Source organism: Rhineura floridana, chromosome 9 (assembly GCF_030035675.1).
Source record: "Rhineura floridana isolate rRhiFlo1 chromosome 9, rRhiFlo1.hap2, whole genome shotgun sequence".
NCBI lineage: Eukaryota > Metazoa > Chordata > Lepidosauria > Squamata > Rhineuridae > Rhineura > Rhineura floridana.
This window is the reverse complement of record NC_084488.1, coordinates 28,585,200-28,603,805: the sequence shown is the minus strand read 5'-3', so window position 1 is coordinate 28,603,805 and position 18,606 is coordinate 28,585,200. Positions and strand designations below refer to the sequence as shown.

Sequence of the window (18,606 nt, the reverse complement as noted above, 5' to 3'; positions counted from 1 at the left end):
GTCATCAAAGTGGTTCAGGAGGGCTAATGGACCTCAGGATGTGCCTCCCTCAGATTACATACATGCCTTTGAGAGAGAGCTGCTGCCTTTGCTTCAAAAGGAGCTGGAGAGAGGCAGCTTAGAGCTTTCCTTTCATATCACTGCAGAATACGAAGGAGTGTTTTGATCTCAACTGTCTACATGGGGCGTATGCTGCTCAATTGAGAGGGGAGCAATGGTTTAATTTGCCGAAGACAACAAAAGTCCTTCGCAGTTGAATATTGCTATGTAAGATCAGGAAATTTCATATTGCTGTGTGATCTCCCTAAAGTATTGGCGATACAAATGCAATTTGGTCTTCTAGGACAATGTGCAGGCCAAAGGATATGCCAATTGGAAGTCTGCCAGGATTGAGTGGTGGACTGATGTTCCTGCTCTTTGTTTTAGAGCCATGGTATCTCCTGTTGACTAGTTGCAATGACTATTTAGCAAAACATCAGGAAAACAAGGCAGACTTTGCCTTCAGAAGTCCTAACTTTGGTGGGGATGGTGGGATTGCTGACGTAGACCTTCAGGCTCTTTCTCTCTCTGCCTTCTTACTTCTTAGAGCTCTGTCTGCTCACCTGAACTACTTCCCAACCTACTGACCCACCTGGGGGAGCTGAATTGTGTCCATCTGATGGTTCTGGTCTTGGAGTTATTAGGGGTATCATTCTGTCAAAAGTGTTGGACTTGCTGGGGGCTTGGTTCTGGCTCATGACTCTGGGGCTGAATGCAGATAGTGAGACCCTGACAATGTCTTGTTTACACTCTGAGCCAGAATTTTCAAAGCCAGAAATGGGCTTCCCACACTTTAAAAGTGACAACTACAATGTGTGAAGAACAGATAAAGACCATCTGTTTTTGAGACCATCCTTTGAACTGCATATTCACAAAACGTCTCTCTGGCCCGGTCCAAACTAAGCAGATAGGATACTGCAGGCAGAGATGAATTACGAGCAGCCCTTCTTTAGCACTTTCATTTTCATTTGACTTGTCTCAAGGAAATTACCCTCCATTAAAGTGTTACTGGAAGCAGACATCCAAATGAGAAACCATTCTATCAGATGGAGCCTTGGCTCATTCAGGCTGACCCTGAGATAAAAGCTACATCATCAAAATAGAATCACACCATCAGAACTGGCCGTCAGTATTAGGCATTATGTTGCTGCCCAAAGAAGATGCTCATAATCAACTACCTTATTTGCAGAACTTTTCCAAGCTCTGCTTATTTGCACTATCCGGCAGTTTTGTTTTGTTTTGAATCTCAAGTCGTCTTTGCTTAGGGTAGGGCCCGGATACCTGGGGATGTAGTTAGAATTCCGGCATTGTGTGTTTGCATTCAAACTGTGCAGTCACTGACTCCAATTAAAATGTGCAATCCTGGGCTGGAGATACCCTGCTACTTCTGGCCAAGCAGCTGCCATGTCGAGTGCTGGCTCAGCCCAGGGAAGAGGAACAAGCATTTAAGATCCACCCAGGGAGGGAAAGGTCCTTTTCCCATGGAGTCAAGGAGAGAAGCCAGGACACACAACAAGGGCAGCCGCAGCTGCACACTGACAGGAGCCGCAGCCTCCAGCCTTGCCCTTGTTGGGTAGCAGCATACAGGAGTTTAAACTACACTGGAGGAAGGGGGAGAGGGAAATTCCCTCTTTCGCCTTTTGCATGCCTGGCCAAAACAACAACAAAAATCCAACCCACATTGGAGGCAAATGAGAGGGACCTCCTAAGGTTTAAATCCACAGAGCCAATGCTACAGAGAAGTTCTTTAATCCCTCAGCCACACCAGCAGTCATCAGTCAGACACATCATGAAGCATTTGTCTTCCCCCAACCCCACATCTTAGATCCCCCTCGCCATGGGACCACCCATCTTTTGCCCTGAAGAAAGCCCCTGGGAATGATGCTATGTTGTAACATAGTTTCATTCCCAAGGGTATTTTATCCCCAGGAAAGCATTAGGATGGCTGCAGCCAGTCCAGATGCGTCTTGAATTGGTGGTGAGACTTTAAAAATAAAAATAAAAATAAAGGAAAACAAAATGAAATAAAAAGCCCTTCAGCTACCCCATATAAAACAGTAAGATCCCACCCTCACAAACAGTATTAGTATTTTACACACCCTCTGAAGATTGATTCAATTTGTGGGAGGGGGGTCATATTCACCCCATCCCCACTGAATTCCACAAAGAGCCAGGTGAAATACTTTGGATCGAGCTGTCAGTGTTATCAAGTTTTATCTGAAATCAGTAGCTGACCTGAATGGAACTAGGATTGCAAACATTTCCCACTTGTTTGGGGTTTTGGTGGTGGTGATGATGGTGGCAGTTACCTATTGACGATGTTGTCAATGGATTTTTTTTTAAAAAAAGGCTGGCCTGCTTCTGTGCTTTTAAAGGCAACTGTTTATGCAGACATCAGTGGGTGAATGAAACTTTTCACCTTCTAATGCTGTATATCAATCTGCTGTTAAAGGCGTGATTGAAAAATTGGCAATCCTACCTACCAAAATGAGTTAATTCCATTACGTGATCCCTTAGCCGACAGTTGAAATGAAAAGTATTTTTACAGTGCTCAGTGACCTGCTCTGATTAATTGTTACAAAAGCCAGCAATTGGAAAGTGCTTAAGAGTGTGGCACTCTTGTCAAAAGGTTTGCATCCTGTGATTGTTGTACGCGTAGCCAAGGGTTGTGGGCTAAAGATGTTCCACTAGCTAGCATAGATTATTTGAAGTCTCTGAGATTATGTTCCTCCTGGGCATGGGCCAAATGCTGACACTGCTGAAGTTGTTCCATTACATTAACCATTTTAATTTAAAAATTAAAATAAAATTAAGGCTAATTCTTAGGCTTCCACCCCAACCCTCTACTGGTGAGAAAAAATGAATGGAATCTAGAATTAATGTGTCTGCTAGATGGCTGTGCAAGGCATTTCAGATCTGCATACTTTATGTGATCTTCTCCCAGTTCTCTACTGGGAAGGGCAAGGTATGACAACATTCTCATCTCATCTGGAAAATGAGGAATCTGTTGGACTCAGGAGACCTCCATATACTGCTGTTATCCCAGCACCATTTTATCTTTAAAGTAGCTATGACTATGTAATTCCCAAAGTATTATTACATGGAAAAATATTTTAGCGTTTACCTTTCCATCACATTTGAGAATATGGAATATTCCCCTTTGTAGTAATACACTTGAATAAACACACGGCTTTAAAAGCAAACAAGTTCAGGCATGTAGATGATTCAGTTTAAAAGTCATATTGGGATGGGTTTCAGCTGGTAGGAAAAGCTATGTTGTGTTTTCCTATTGAGGGAGAAAAGAGGAAGCATTTGGCTCAACCTGCCAATGCATCAAAATCCTAAAATCCTTTGTTTATCAGCTCCATTAATCTGAGATTTTGAGTTGGTTAAGGGCACAATCCAACTCATATTTATACCAGGCTGAGGGGAGCTGGATATGGTGGAGTCCTGGCAGAGTATGGGCTCTGCTGGCAGAAGCCCCTCTGCCATGGCGGGACTGGGACCCTGCCGGCTCAGCCGGGAGTCTGCCAGGGAAGCCCAGCCCACCATTTTGCCTAAAGCATAAGCAATTAAAACTTTTTCATGGTCAGCCCGGTGCAATAACTTTTGTTAACAGGCCTCCAAAGACTATAGTTTTCACACCTCCCATGCAGGCTAATTTAAATTTGGTAACGTTATTGTATTATATATGCACAGACACTGCCTTACATTGGTTTTATTAGTTCCTTCCTTATGGTCACTACAAAGGCAATCACCCTTTCTTGCACTTTTTCCAGATTCTCCATCTTTTATTTGTCCCCAGCTTCACATAAAATGATAGCATTAAAACAATGGCTTGCTGTGCTGCTGTACCTAAATTGTTATTTTTTTGTTACCAATATTTTTTGAAGCAGCGAGTGAATAATTGGTTCCCACAAGTCAGAAAATCATGCAAAATTCATAGGCCCAATTCTTCTATCCAGCTTTGTGCGATTCTTTGCCTAAAATCAAACTGGGTTACGTATACCGTTCGTCTGGCCTGTAACTGCTGTTGGGTTCTAATTTTCTTTGCTGGGGCAAATCCATAAGCAGTAATCGGCTTGCAGATGTTAATATTTATAGTTATTGCAGTTTGAAGATAATTGAAAAGAAAACACTCTGACACACACTGTCTAGCTTGGAGAAGATGTCTCAGAAGATCAGCAATAGGAAAAATGGATTGATCTGAAAGTCTTTTTGCTTATAGTGACATTTCAAGTTAAGCCTGTTGATGTTGCTTTAGGAACACAGGAAACAAAGCAAAGGGGCTACTGGAGCTCTGTCAGGGGAATAGGAGCCAGCATCCTTCACAAACTACACTTCCCAGGATTCTTTCAGGGAAGTCATGACTGTTTAAAGTGAAATAAAAATCTGGAGTGGGTGTGGCCCCCTGATTAGGCAAGCCAAGCAGCTGTGAGTCTGGCTTTTAGAACACTGACAGCTGGTTCTTACTGAGCATGCCTGAACTTATCATTGACTGCAATGCTAAATTTCTTTAATTAATTAAAAATCGGCTAGGCATTTTTTAAAACTTTTAAACTGCAGAAGATGAAGGTCAGAATATGGGGCAAGGTCAGTAATAGGATAACAGGTACTCTGTGAACATGGCTGATTTTTAATTAATTTTAATAAATTATGAGAACTCTGACAGAAAAAAGTCCAACAGGGGTCTGGATTTTTTCCCTCTTGTTTTTACACTTTGAACTCTTGATTCTGACTGTTTTGTGTATCACCATGAAAATTTAGAGGGTTGTTGAGCAAGCATTCCTGAGTTCAGGACTATAAGTTTTGTAAGGTTTTGTTTTGAAATGAGCCTATGGGAAACATCAGAATGGCATGGGGGGTATTTTCAATTTAACATTGTGGAATGTGAATAATCCATGCTGACTATAGTATACAGCCACTCTCATGGCTGTATGATCAGAAGGTATCATGGGCTGATGAGAATTGTGGTCCAAAACATCTGGAAGGCACCACATTGGCTACCCCTGCCCTAGAGATGATCCATGAGCATTTGAGTTTTGTTGCCTGCCTTGGACTCCAGAAACAGAAAGATTGTCAAGTATCTCATGAGCCACAATACAAAACCAATAGACTGTGTTTGGCTTGATGGATCACAAGTTGTGCAGGCCTGCTGTAGTTGTTCTGGGTCCCACTTTTGGCAAAAAGTGACCTAATTACTTATAGTGTATGACTGAACAGAGTATTGGAGGACAATTGTGAAAGAAACATACTTAGCAGAACAGGAAAAAAAATCTGAGGTAGGATAATTTGTATGCCTCAGTTTGTACTGGGCTTGGAACAGATGTCAAAACCCAACCTGTAATTCCAACATAGGGTACTTGCCTAGAAAATCTAAGAAGAAACTGAGCTAGTTGGAATTATTACCAACTTTCAGTTTGGAAAATATATTGTTTTAGTTGAAGCACTGAGAGGTAGGAGAGGTTTTGCTGGAAGCTGACCTAGTTTTTAAGCTGTACTCTCCAGGGGTATATGGCAAGAGTTAAATATGGTGCTAATAAAGATTAGGAAATTACCAGAAAAGGAAACATTTTGCTGTGACCTAATTCACTATGAAAAGCTTTATCACAAGATTTTTTTAAAAAAACAACATCTGTACATCTTTAAAAATATAATTTATTGGCATAAAATAAGAGGATCCTAAACCAGGAGTATGAAGAACAGAATCATGATTCTCATTAAAATCCCTCTTGGGACCTAACTAGATGTTATGACAAACATGTGGCTGCCACAAATCTGCATCTTCCTAATGTCTAATACAAGAAACAAACTCCAGGCTGCCATCCTGTACCCAAGTACCTGGGCATAAGCCCATTAAACAGACAGAGATTTTTGAGTAGACATGTATACCATTGCACTGACTTACAGTGAATTTTTAATTAGTGGCTGAATTCTTAATCAGCTCTTGCATAGCAGGAGATATGCCTGAGCCTCTTTGCAAAGTTTTCATATTTTGCTTTTGCCATTTCAGGGGGGATTCTTTTAACATCCACCATGTAGTAGCACTTGCCGAAAATAACTTCAAGGGAGTACCTGATCTCAGATGAACCCAGCACAGTAAAGTTGGATTCTGACTGCTAGGGAAAAAAATGAAGGACAAACTACAGAGATACCAAAGACTGCTGGAAAATAAGACCGAAGCAGGAAAAGTGCACTAAAGAGGAGGGGAAAACAGAAGCTCTTTAGGATTCCAGGAATTCCTATTGCCTAGTGTCCAAATGACTCAGATCAGTCATAGCTCTGACTTCATTCAGTGGCTAAAATACTGCCTGACTTTCACAGAAATTGCTTAGAAGGGTCCCAGAACATTTTGCTTCAGAACTTTCTTTCTAGGAGAGCTAGAAACTTACTTTTAAAAAAATACAAGCTCAGAGTCTGGGGCTCCTTCCTGGGGGCACCAGTGAAAGCCTTCATGGGCACTACAGCACTCACAGGTGCCGAGTTGGTGACCCCCATATTAGATTGTAAGTCTATGGACAGAGTTGTCTTCTTTAAGCTTTGGTATAGTACCTAAGTTTTAAGTTATAAATATCATATCATCATCATAAATATCCAAAATTATATGAGTGAAATATTTAGTCATTATGAAGAACACGAAGAAAAGGCACATGGGTACAGTTCCCAGAACAATACCAATTCAGACTGGAGAGGAGATTTCAGCTGAACATTAGAATAAACATTTTGATGATAAGAAGAGTTCAGCAATGGTATCAATTACTTAGAGCAGTAATTGGGAACCTGTGACCCTCCCAGTGTTTTTAGACTACAATTCCCATTACAAGTTCCCCAGGCTTGACTTAAGAGGGATGATGGTGGGCTTTCCTCACTGGAGATCTTTAGCTTTAGCTTTGGAGTTTCTGCACTGAGCAAAGTTGGAGTAGGTGGCTTGTAAAGATGACCTCCATCTCTATGATTCCATGTTTCATGCTTCCCAATGTGAAAATTTCCCTACCCATTGCAAGCTATCACATAATGTCATGTCCAGGATATTCTAGTGTTCTCTGTCTTGCTCTCTAGATATATTACAGTATACTTTTTACTTGTTTGTTTCCATTGTTGTTTTGGTCATTTTAGTGGTGCTGATTAATAGGTCAGTGAACTGACTGCTTTAAATCTCAACTTTTGCTAGGATGCACATTTTCAGCTCATGCTTAATTTGCAATCCAACTTCACTGGAGTGCAAAATTGGCTTGCTTGTTATAAGCTGGTAATACATGCAAAACAATCTAATCCTTTTCTGGTTCAGGTGGAGGATTATGGAGGCTCAGAAGACTTTCTTCTTCTTCCACATTTGCACTGTGGATAAGCAGCTGTTTCTAATGGGCAAGCCTTGTTAAAAATTGAAGAACTTGAATTGACTCATACTTGAGCACCAGTTTTGCTTGGTGACAATCATACCTATACTGTTTAGTTGGTAAAATGGGAACAGTGAATGATCTGTGAGTTGTTTTTGTAACAGAGAGATTAGTTGCTCTTCTTTTTTCCTTCTTGAATCAGGATAGATTTTGAACCATAAGGTGAGCCATGCAATCTTACTGAATAGAGCTGCCATAATGTTTAACAATAGATTAGACAGATTTGTGGCAAATTATGCCGACGGCATACTCCATTGCATTACACACGGTCAATTTAATGTGCTTCCATTTGGAAAGAGATGGCTGTGGCATTAATTACAATATTTATACATGCCTGCAAGGATGTTTGCCTAGTTATCCTACCTTTGTGCCAAATAGAGCTGATAAGATTTTCATAAGCGACAGTGTTGTAAAAGGAGCATTTTGCGTAAGTCCTTGAGATAAATTAAAAAGTCAAAATAGTGTTGTTTCTGACTGTCAAAAGTAGTCTTTTTTTTCAAAAATGAACAAACAATATACAAAACATTTCAGCTGTTGTTTAGGAGAGGGAAAGACTATCTGCTTTTGATGGATGGGAGTGGCGTCAGGAGGAAATTTCAGAAGCCAATTGTGCTTAATACTACAAGTTTCGGCCTACCTGAAATAAAAACTAGATGGATGAAACTTCAGCTGACTGCCGCCACAGTGAACATACCTGAGGAAAATTAAGCTCCCCCCCCCACCCCCCAGAATAATGCATTTGAGATTTGATTTCAAAAGGAAAGGATTTGCATTTCAACATGTTTTGTATCCATTTCTGTGGGGGACAATACCAAACAGCACCTTGTTCATAAAAAACAAATGGCATGATCACCACCCCAGTAAACAAACAATAATAATAACATATCAGGCAGAGCTACTGGAAAAGAAGCCTTTATCTTTTAACAATTCTGTCTTTCACTATAAGCCTATATTGTCTATTCACACAGCACGTTCTCAAGTGGAGTCAGAAAAACTGGCAGTGTACTTTATAGCAGTAGGGTTCAAAAGGCCACATGCAGGAGCTTTCCTGTTTATTAGATATTATTGTTGCTGTACAAAATCATATTACAGCTTTTGGATTCCTCTTCAAATGTATATGATTCTTGTTGGAAACAAATCACATATTCCTTCCCTAACATTTTTTTGCTCTTTTCAGCATTTAGAATATTCAGTGGCATAAATGACTTTTTCTTAGGTAGCAATGACTGTGCTGGGTCAACACTGTTAGAAACAAGACTGTGCATCATATGAATGCTGTGTGTATGTCAGGGGTGGGGGAACAATAGGTGGCCCTCCAGATGTTGCTGAACTACAACTCCCATCAGGAACAGCAAGCACGGTCAATGGCCAGGGATGATGGGAGCTGTAACTCAGCAACATCTGCGGGGCTAAAGGTTCTCTACCCTGGTGTACATCTTCACCCATGATACAGTATCCTTCCCCCTTTTTTGAGATTAAAGAATTGTAAAGCTCAGCTGTAAATGTGCATATCCTGTGTCACATTATGATGTACATGTAATGGTGGACTCCATGTGTATGGTGGTGGTTCCCAAACCTTTTTTGCCACGGACCACTTGAAAATTTCTGCGAGTCTTGGGGGACCACTTTATGGTTTTTCTGCAAGTTCTAGCAATTGTAATGTGCTGTGATCGATGCTACATGACTTTTTAATTGCATTTAATTGCTTCTTTTATTACTTATATTGTAATTCATAGAATTCAAATTGTAATACAATAAAATTTGTTGTTATGTGCCTTCAAGTCGATTACGACTTATGGCAACCCTATGAATCAGTGACCCCCAAGAGCATCTGAATACAATAAAATACAATATAGAAAATGAAAGAAGCAATGAAAATCAATATGGATATTTAATGTGGACATACTAAAGGCCACCTGAATGAAACTTGAGGGCCACCAGGGGTCCACGGGTCACAGTTTGAGAACCCCTGGTGCATGGCATTCTGTAGACATGCTGTTCCTTTCACTCTCCTCAACTTCTTTTATACTTTCTTTTCTTTCCCCTTCCCCTTGCTCTACCCCAGGGATAGCCAATGTGGTACCCTCCAGATGATGTTTGACTCTGGCTCCCATCTGCTCCAGCCAGCATTGCCAATGAGCAGGGATGATGGGAGCTGTAGTCCAACAGCAACTGGAGAGCACCACATTGGCTTCCCTGTTCTATCTATCCACTGTCATTCCCCGTTCTATTGCCAAGCATTGCCCAGCCATTGCCTATTATTGCCCTTTACAGCAAACTCCCTGAGTACCAGCTCCCGCACATAACTATATCCTAGTGCACAAAGAGAGTGTTCACAGCCCACTTCCCCTGTTTCAAAAGAGTATGAACTCCTTAACAAATTGCCACACTGAAAAGTGGGGATGGGTTTATACATCCAACGACATGTTTGTACATCTGTGGGTGGGGCGGTGGGGCTAGAGAAGCAATTTGGAATTAAACATGGTACTACATGCTACAAAGTACTCTAGTAACTGTGGCCATCAAGTCTCTAGTCGTCTTATTCTTGATCCAAAAATGCGTTAGGAACGCAGCATTTGCAGAATTTAGGAAAACGCTCTGGAGGTCATCAGGTATGCTGAGTCAGCACTCATAAGCCATAGTGGCAGTAAGAATTCTTGTTCGAATTAATGATTGCCAAAGTTTGCCATTCCTTGACTCAGAAAATGATGACCTTATCAGTTCATAATGCCCACCCTCAGAATTGTTGTTCCTGAGTTCTCCTTCGGATAAGTCCTCCCTCTCACCCACCCACTTGCTTGCCTGCTGTGGTGGCTGCAGCAGGGAAGGAGATTTCCTTCTCTCCTTCTCCACCAGCCCTGGTAAAAATGTTTGAGCCCGTTGATCAGGCACACCGGGGAAATGACATGTCTCAAGGTTCCTGTCAGTGGCAACATGCCATAGCTGTGTTTCCTGCGTGAGAATGGGGCAAAAGCAAGAGAGACCTCCCTGTTGCCACTGCCAAGGAGGAGGAAAGGGAGAAAGGAGTTGATGCTGTCCAGGTTAGGTGGAGAAGCCTGGACTGAGCTCCAGGGCTGTCAATTAGTGTCACTTTTGGAACTCTTGGGGAAAAATAATCCCCCAAAAGCATTTTTTTTAGCATTTAACTCCAATTTTGCTCATAACTGTCAGCCCCAATATCATCCCAATCTGAATAAATCTTGGAAAATTTGCCCATCAGTAGTGCTAATCCCCACTCAGCAAGGAGTTAATCCCTTCTGCCCCAAATGGCAAATGGGAACGGATCACAAAGCAAGAGGGGAAAATCCCAAAATGCTAAGAAAAAAATTATTACTTGGGAAAGCCGAACAAGTTTCACCCTCTGGTATATTGGGCCTTTGACAGGGGCTATAAAGAAGACAATATGCTACATTAATACATATAAATGGACAATTATAAATCACAACACAAAATACAGCATTAAGTACTGCTTTACTGTGTTGTGATTTATAATTGTCCATTTATATGTATTAATGTAGCCTATTGTCTTCTTTATAGCCCCTGTCGAAGGTCCAATGTACTAGAGGCCGAAACACATTGGGCTTTTCCCAGTAATATTTTTTTCTCAGCCTTTTGGGATTTTTTCCTCTTTCTTTGGGGTTCTTTGGATGCTGACTGTTTTTTGTTTCCAAATGGGAATGGATGCTTGCATGACTTGTGACCCACAAAGCTGAAGTTAGCAGAGTGTCCTGTTAGCTGTGCAACTCTGCCCCAGTCCAAAACAGTAACCTTAGTGCAAAATGCCACGTAGGACTTGGTTTCCCTGCACTGTTCAAAGCTGGTGGGTTTCCAGTTTTGGGGTCTGGAATTCATCCGCAAGGCGGGTGGCATCCTAAATGAAGGTGGCTTGCAGTGGTGGTTCTCAGCACTGGTCTTTTAAAAAGGAAAGGGGAAAGGCAACATGACAGAGAGAAAAGGAGAAAGAGTATAGAGAATAACAGGGAAAAGGTTATCAGATGCAAGGCAGGAGAGATGTCCTATACCTTTTAATTATTGTGTATATGTTGAGAATGTAAATTGAGCAGTTAATAGTCATAACAACTGGTCATTCTGCACATTCATGATCATACGTCATGGAGAATGTGCACATAACCCACCCATGAAGAAGGAATGTGGTCAGCCAAACATGCTGAGAAATATCCTTCAGACCTCCCTGCTCAATGTGGGAAGGTGGGGATTGGAGTAGATAGATCAGGATGGGGACATTGGCAGGGTTGGTGTCCATGATCCTGCACCCCCAATGCATGTTGTCATTCTCTGTTCATGTTCTCTGTGTGTGACTGTGTGTGTGTGTAAGTTTAATGTGCTAACAGAAAATAAGATTTCATACATATGATGAGCTAAGTGGACTCAATTCTACAAAACCTGTGCCGCAACAAATCTGTCCTTAAGGTGCTACAAGACCCATTTACTGTTTTTGCTGCAACAGACTAACGCAGCTATCTCTCTGGACCATTTTTCAGAGTTAATCCCCAGACAATGATTTCCAAACTATGTTCCAGGGAACCCTGAGGTTCTTCAGAAGCGCCTCAGGATTTCTTCAGTGAGAAGATGAGTAAATGCAGACATGACTTCCTGAAAGATAGCTGTCTGCCATCACTCTATCAGACCTCCTCTGCCATGTGCAGGAGTTTGATGTATTCTAATTTGCTTATTTCATTTGTGAATCACTTCCTATGAAACATCTCAAACCAGGTTCATGAAACAATAAAAACCATATGCAAAACCATATAAAAACAGTTACAAGAATTTAATATATAAAAACAAATTTTAAAATTACATGCTTTTTTTAAAAACAATGCATATTAAAACAATCGCATACATAAAAAAATTTCAAATAAATTCAGATACTGACTGGAATTAAAAAAAATTCCACTTAAAAGGCTTATTGAAAGAGGAAGGTCAATAGGCACTGAAAAGACAAGTGAGATGGTGCCTGTTTAATACGTAATGAGAGGGAGTTCAAAGGGGTAGGTACTGCCACATTAAAAGCCCAGTTCCAGCATGGTATCTGCAGGTTGCCCTCTCCTACAGAACACAGTGATCTGGTGAATAAGAGGTAAAACTATATTTTCTCGCCTCTTCAGTTCCATATGAGCTGATTGTGTGCCTAGAATATAGCTAGAATATAGCTAGAAATCTTTGCAGTGTGCAGGGGTGCTGTGGAAGGTATTCAGAGAATCAACGTTCTTCCCAGCCCAGATAGTGAGTATTTTCCCAAGCCTTTAGGTCCTTCTCCATTTGCAAAGAAATTAAGTTACAATTGTATTCCTTCATTAGGCCCAAATCTGGATGAATCCAAATTCCCAGATACCTTAGGAGAAAACTTCCAATTAAGTTTAGTTGTTTCTAATAAATTATTTTGTAGTTCATCTGAGATTTTAACTCCAAAGAATTCAGATTTTAAAATATTTTCTTTATAGACTGAGGTTTTACTCTATATATGAACATTAATGCTTTATTTCAAGGAATGTTCTGGCTGGGATACGTATGATACTATATCATCAGCATACAAAAATATTTTTACTGCTTTGGTCCCATATCTAATTCCTTTAATCTTCTTAATAGATGATATGGAAATTGCCAAAGGTTTGAGAAATATGTCAAAGATCGTTGTTCCTCAGCAAACAGATACCATGTTAGGTATATAGTTATTAATGTAGATTTTAGATTTTGGATCTTTATAGAGAAGATATATGCACATTTTAAAAATGGCACCTACATTCACTTCTTATAGGGCCCTGGTAAGAAAGTTCCACTCCACTCTGCATCCAAAAAAGGAAAAAATCCTAACAACCAACCAGTCTTTTCACGTTTATTCACAGTTTACAGCTTTGTATAAAGCCAATTTTTGTCTTGATGTATATATTTTGAAATTATTTAATCTTTTAATAAGAATAGATGTAACACTCTGGTTGATAAGACTGCAGTATTGATGGATCTTTATATGATTTTAAAATTGCCTTTATAATTGCCTCTGACCATGTTGAAGGAAGCTATTTTAAAGCAATGAGTCATTAGTCATTGCAGTATATTGTGGTGTTATCATTTCAGAGTAGAGTTTGAAGAATTCAGCTATAAATCTGTCCAGGCCTGGGGTTTTATTGAGATTTGAGATGATATCTTTTACTTACTCTTCTAATATAGGTCCCTCGAGTTGTAAATCTTCCTCTGTGACTTTTGGCATAGAGATTTTTGCAAATATTTGTTCTATTTCAGAAGCTGCCAGGTTTTGTGATGAATAGAGATCTTTATAGAAGATCTGAAATTGTTGAAGATGTTGCCATTCTGTTATATTTAATTGAAGGGATCAATCTTTGTAGCTGAGTATCTTTCAGATAAGTTGACATTAATTTAGAAGGCTTATTGCCAAATTCAAGCTATCTCTTTTGACTGAGCTAATATATTGTTCCAACTTTTTTGTCTGAATCTGCTGATATTGTGTTGTTAGAATGTTAAGTTGGTTTCAAGTTTTCGGATCTTTATTTTGTTTATGGTTGTACTCCTTATTACCGATACATTGTAATAGTTCCTTTTTCAATTTATTAGCTTTTTACATGGGTATAAGCTTTGGTGGAGTCCAAATTACTGGCCAGGGTACCTCATGAGTGACATTCTGTTCAAAGTAAAATCTAAATGTTGTTGAATAGCATCTTTTACACTTTCATTCTGTAAAATATTGTTTACTCTCCATGATTTCTTGTTGTAGTTCTTTATTAGTTCCAGTGTAAGCCGTAGAGGTATATGATCAGCATAAGTCATTGGAAGTATCTCTGTAGCTTTTGTTTGTGTTATGAGTGTTGAAGATAGAAAAAAGATCAATTCTTGAATAAAATTTGTGTACATTGTAATAAACATGTAGTCTTTTAAGGTTGGATGATAAAACCTTCATACGTCTAGCAGGTGTGTTTTGTCATAAGACTTTCAAGAATGTCTTAGGTTAAGTTCTGAATGTTGATCTAGAATAGGAAAAACCCATTATTTATTATTTATTTATTATTTGATTTATATCCCGCCCTTCTTCCCAGCAGGAGGAACATTGTGGACATTATCCCACTGAAGACTCTGCCTATGATAGTTTCTTCATGCTCAGTTGAATTTAATAGTCTTGATTCTTTCGGAAAAACTTTGCTTGTCTAATAATTGATGTAAAGACAATATACTATGGTATACTTATAACTATTAACTAATATCTTCAGCAAGATATAAAGGCCGGCTTCTGCTTTCTCACAAATTACTAAAATGTTAGGGGTCCTTTATTATTATTATTATTATTATTATTATTATTATTATTATTATTACTCTTTATTTTTATGCCGCCCTTTTTCCAAAACTGGAACTCAGGGCGGCTTACAAATAAAAACTACATATAGGTAAAAAACATACAAAAATATACAATTAAAATAGAATTAAACTATTCGTAACATTAAAACCATGAAACATACAGTTAAAATACTAAGACAATTTAAAACATTAAGAATAGGACCATAGAACAATACAACAGACCTTATGAGGTCCTATCTTAAACAGCTTCTTATTATTCTTATTCCTTATTATGATAGCTACTGTTTTTCCCCCCTTCTAATCACAGGATGAGTAAACTTTGCCCAGTCTTAAAGGTAAAGGTGTCCCCGCACTTGTAGTGCGAGTCATTTCCGACTCAGGGTGACGTCTTGTGACGTTTACTAGGCAGACCATATATATGGGGTGGGACTGCCAGTTCCGTCCCCCACCTTTCTTTACCCCCCAGCATATGCCGGGTACTCATTTTACTGACCACGGATGGATGGAAGGCTGAGTGGACCTCGACCCCTTTTACCGGAGATTCGACTTCCCCCTTCTGTTGGAATCGAACTCCGGCTGTGTTCGGCTGCGTTACCGCCTCTTACCACTTTTTACCACTAAAAAGAGCTCATCCCCCTGTTTGATATATGTTTCTTATAGGAGATAATTATGTGCTGTTTCTTGCTTCCGCTGATAGGCAGTTTTTTTCCCTTTTGCATGTTGAGTTTAAACCCCTAGCATTAAGTGAAATAATCTTAAGAGAATTCATCTTTAATAGTTAAAATCTTTAAAGAAGAGAGAGAAGAAAAATGTGTGAAAGCATATATTTATCTTGTGTGAGAAGTTTGTAGAAAACTGGTGGCAGATATCTGGAATTATCTAAGGTGGTAGATAATTGTTTAGCCTCATTTAAGATATATATTGGAACTCATTCATTCTTAATAAGTATATTCAATTTAAAAGGAATATTCCAGTTGTATCTTATTCCTATGACACACATCTCTGCCAGGAATTGAAAGTCTTTTCTTTTAGCTAATATCTCCGGGTGGACGTTGTTGTATATTTGTATCTTATTTTCAGCCAGCAATTTTTATTTTGCCCATATGTTCTCTAATAAAGCTTCTTTAACCATGAGGGTTAGGAATGTTACTGAGGTATCTCTTGGCTTACACAAACTTTTAGCTGTTTTTGCTGCAATTTGAACAGTTGATTCTATGTCTACTACAATTGGGTATTCCAAGTTTAAACAGCGAGTCAATGTTTTTCAGAGAAAACCTACCAGATCATCATTTTCTATTTTCAGTGGGACTCTGAATTTTAAATTGTTTCCTGGATTCTGGCTGAAGTATTTCAGTTTTATTCCCATTTTGTTCAGGTGTAATTTGTACTGAATTTCTTTACTACATAATTTGTTCACTCATTTTTCTATGCCTTCTGGGATTTGGTGGGTCTGCTCCTTTTTACTTTCCAAATCTTCAGTTATTTTATCCTGAATGTTCAGTTTGCATTCTATTTGACCTGTGATTTTGCTGAGTTCATCTTCAAACTTTTTGTCCCTTTCTTGACAGTATTATTTAAATTCAACATCTCTCTTCCTTATTTCTTCTACATATGCTTTATCCTCAAATTTGTTGTAGTCTTTGTTTGGAATTCTTGCTCCTCAATCAACAGTTGTTTCAGGGAGATCAAAAGTGTGGGATTATCTTCTTTTTCATCCTTTTCAATTTCTTCTAAGTCAGGTCTGATATAAGACTTGTTGAGATGTCTTCCTTGCTGTTATTAAGTCTATTAACACAGTGTTTTGCATGTACAGATAGACCTGGATCAATAATACTGTCAGTATTACACTAATGAACAAAATGGGATATTTTGATGTTGTAGCCTCTTTTAGGAGGTAGGCTGTCTCACCACCTTTTCAATCTATGTACTGTGTTTTTTAACTTTTTATTTGTTTTAGTTTTTTATATTGATTTTAATCTATTTATTGATCCTAAGTTGCTTTGGGTTCACTGTTGTGAAGAAAAGTCATCATAAATGTAATACATAATAAAAATAATGTTCACATTGTAACTTGAAGCATGGGACTGAGTTTCCATATCTTGTTCTTTTATTTGATGAATGGTTTCTTCTTTTTGGTTTGAGCTACCTGAGGGATCTCCTGATTTAACTTCAGGTCTTTAGTTATTAGTATTTGAGTTGGATCTTTGCTTTTATTAGTTTTTGTAGTTCTCTTTCCCATAGTTGTTTTCTTCCAACTAAAATTATTTTCAATAGGAATCTTGTTAACATACATAGCCCAGTTTCTGCTTTTCTTCCAATCCCAGTTTTCATCCCTCAGTCTTCACATCTATTATATCATGTTTGCTGTTTTCTATTTCCTTTTCCTCTTTACCTTTTAAAATATCTGCTTTGTTCTTTCTGCTTGCTGAGACCTTTCTCACAAATGCTGTTCCCCTCCGCTCTTCCTCTTCTCCAATATCCCTCCGATAATTCCTTAACCCTTCTCTTGAAACTTAATTGATTTTCCTTTGTTCTTACAGTGATTGACGCACAAATTAGTAACTTTATAAATTAACTACAATTAAATATTAATAGCAGATTTTACTTTCCAGATAATTCAGATTTAAGTCAAATTTATTGGAAAACAATTATTTGTAGTCTTTCTTTGATATTCATTCAATGTACTATATTTAAATATTCAAATTTATTAGAAAATGATTATTCATAGCTCCATTTAATTTGGGTTCAATTTATTAATAATCATTCCAGTGACTCTTAGAACAAATTCTTCCCACTGAGAGTTAAAGTAAAAGAGTCTCTTCCAAACTTGGTTCTTCTCTGCCTCCTGTCAGCTCTCACTTGTCCTCTCCAATTTACCCATGAGAAAAGATCCAAGACAATCCAAGACAAGAGTAGTGACAAGAGAAAAATAACAATACAGATAGTAAGCTCAAAGGAAATATAAACTTATCTTTCCAACTGGCCATCATTTCTGGCCCGTCTGGCTTTACTGGATGGCCTCACTTGAAAGATGCTACCCTTCGAGTGTTGCCTTTAGTGCAATGTCCTCAGCATGTGCCCTCAGCATGGCCTTTGGCTTCTGCTGTCTGTGTGTGTTGTTGTTTTTTACTTAGCAGCCCAGAAGGAGCCACTGTGCAGCTGGTCACTCTAGAAGTGGGAAGGCTGCTCTGTCCTTCTTCTCACCTCCCTCCAAGGAGGGCTGCCAGGGTTCTGGTACTGCTGCAGCTGTTGAATATGGGGCAGATCGGGGGTTATGGCTGCTTGTGTTCCTGTGCTTCTTCCAGGTTGCAGATTTTTAAAATAGGTATAATTGATAGTAGTCAGCCATATTTATTTGCTTAACAGTTCTGTACATGTCTGTACATTGTTCATGTCTGTACATTGAACTTAATGGGACTTAATTCCCAGATAAGAGTGTTGCAGCCAAAAAGTACAATCCTATACACACTTACCTGGGAGTTATCTCCATTGAACTCCATTGGGACTTTTTTCTGAGTAGGCACAAACAGGTTTGTGTTGTAAAACCATTTGTCATCAGAAAACAATGCTGGACACAAAAAGATATCTACAATGCTCAAGGAATATAACAGATTCTTCAGATTCATACGGTCCTTGGTACTGGGACAGGTCATGATTTAGGATCAAGATTTATTTTGTCAGGAAGAGGAAATGTTCAGATGAGCTATACATCTGGTATTTATTCAGTTAAGATTGTTTTACTCCTTGAAAACTGATAACTAAGATTCAAATTTGAGCCATATTTACCCATAGCTGTGAGTATTAAGGTCAGTCAGTCTGTACCGTTTCACACTGAAATACGCATGCA

General features: G+C 39.0%; 1 protein-coding gene across 1 annotated transcript in view; it reads left to right on the top strand.

Annotated features, from left to right (window-relative positions):
• GABRA4 (gamma-aminobutyric acid type A receptor subunit alpha4) overlaps positions 1-18,606 on the top strand; it is a 76,464-nt gene that overhangs the window by 56,569 nt on the left and 1,289 nt on the right. The window lies entirely within an intron of this gene.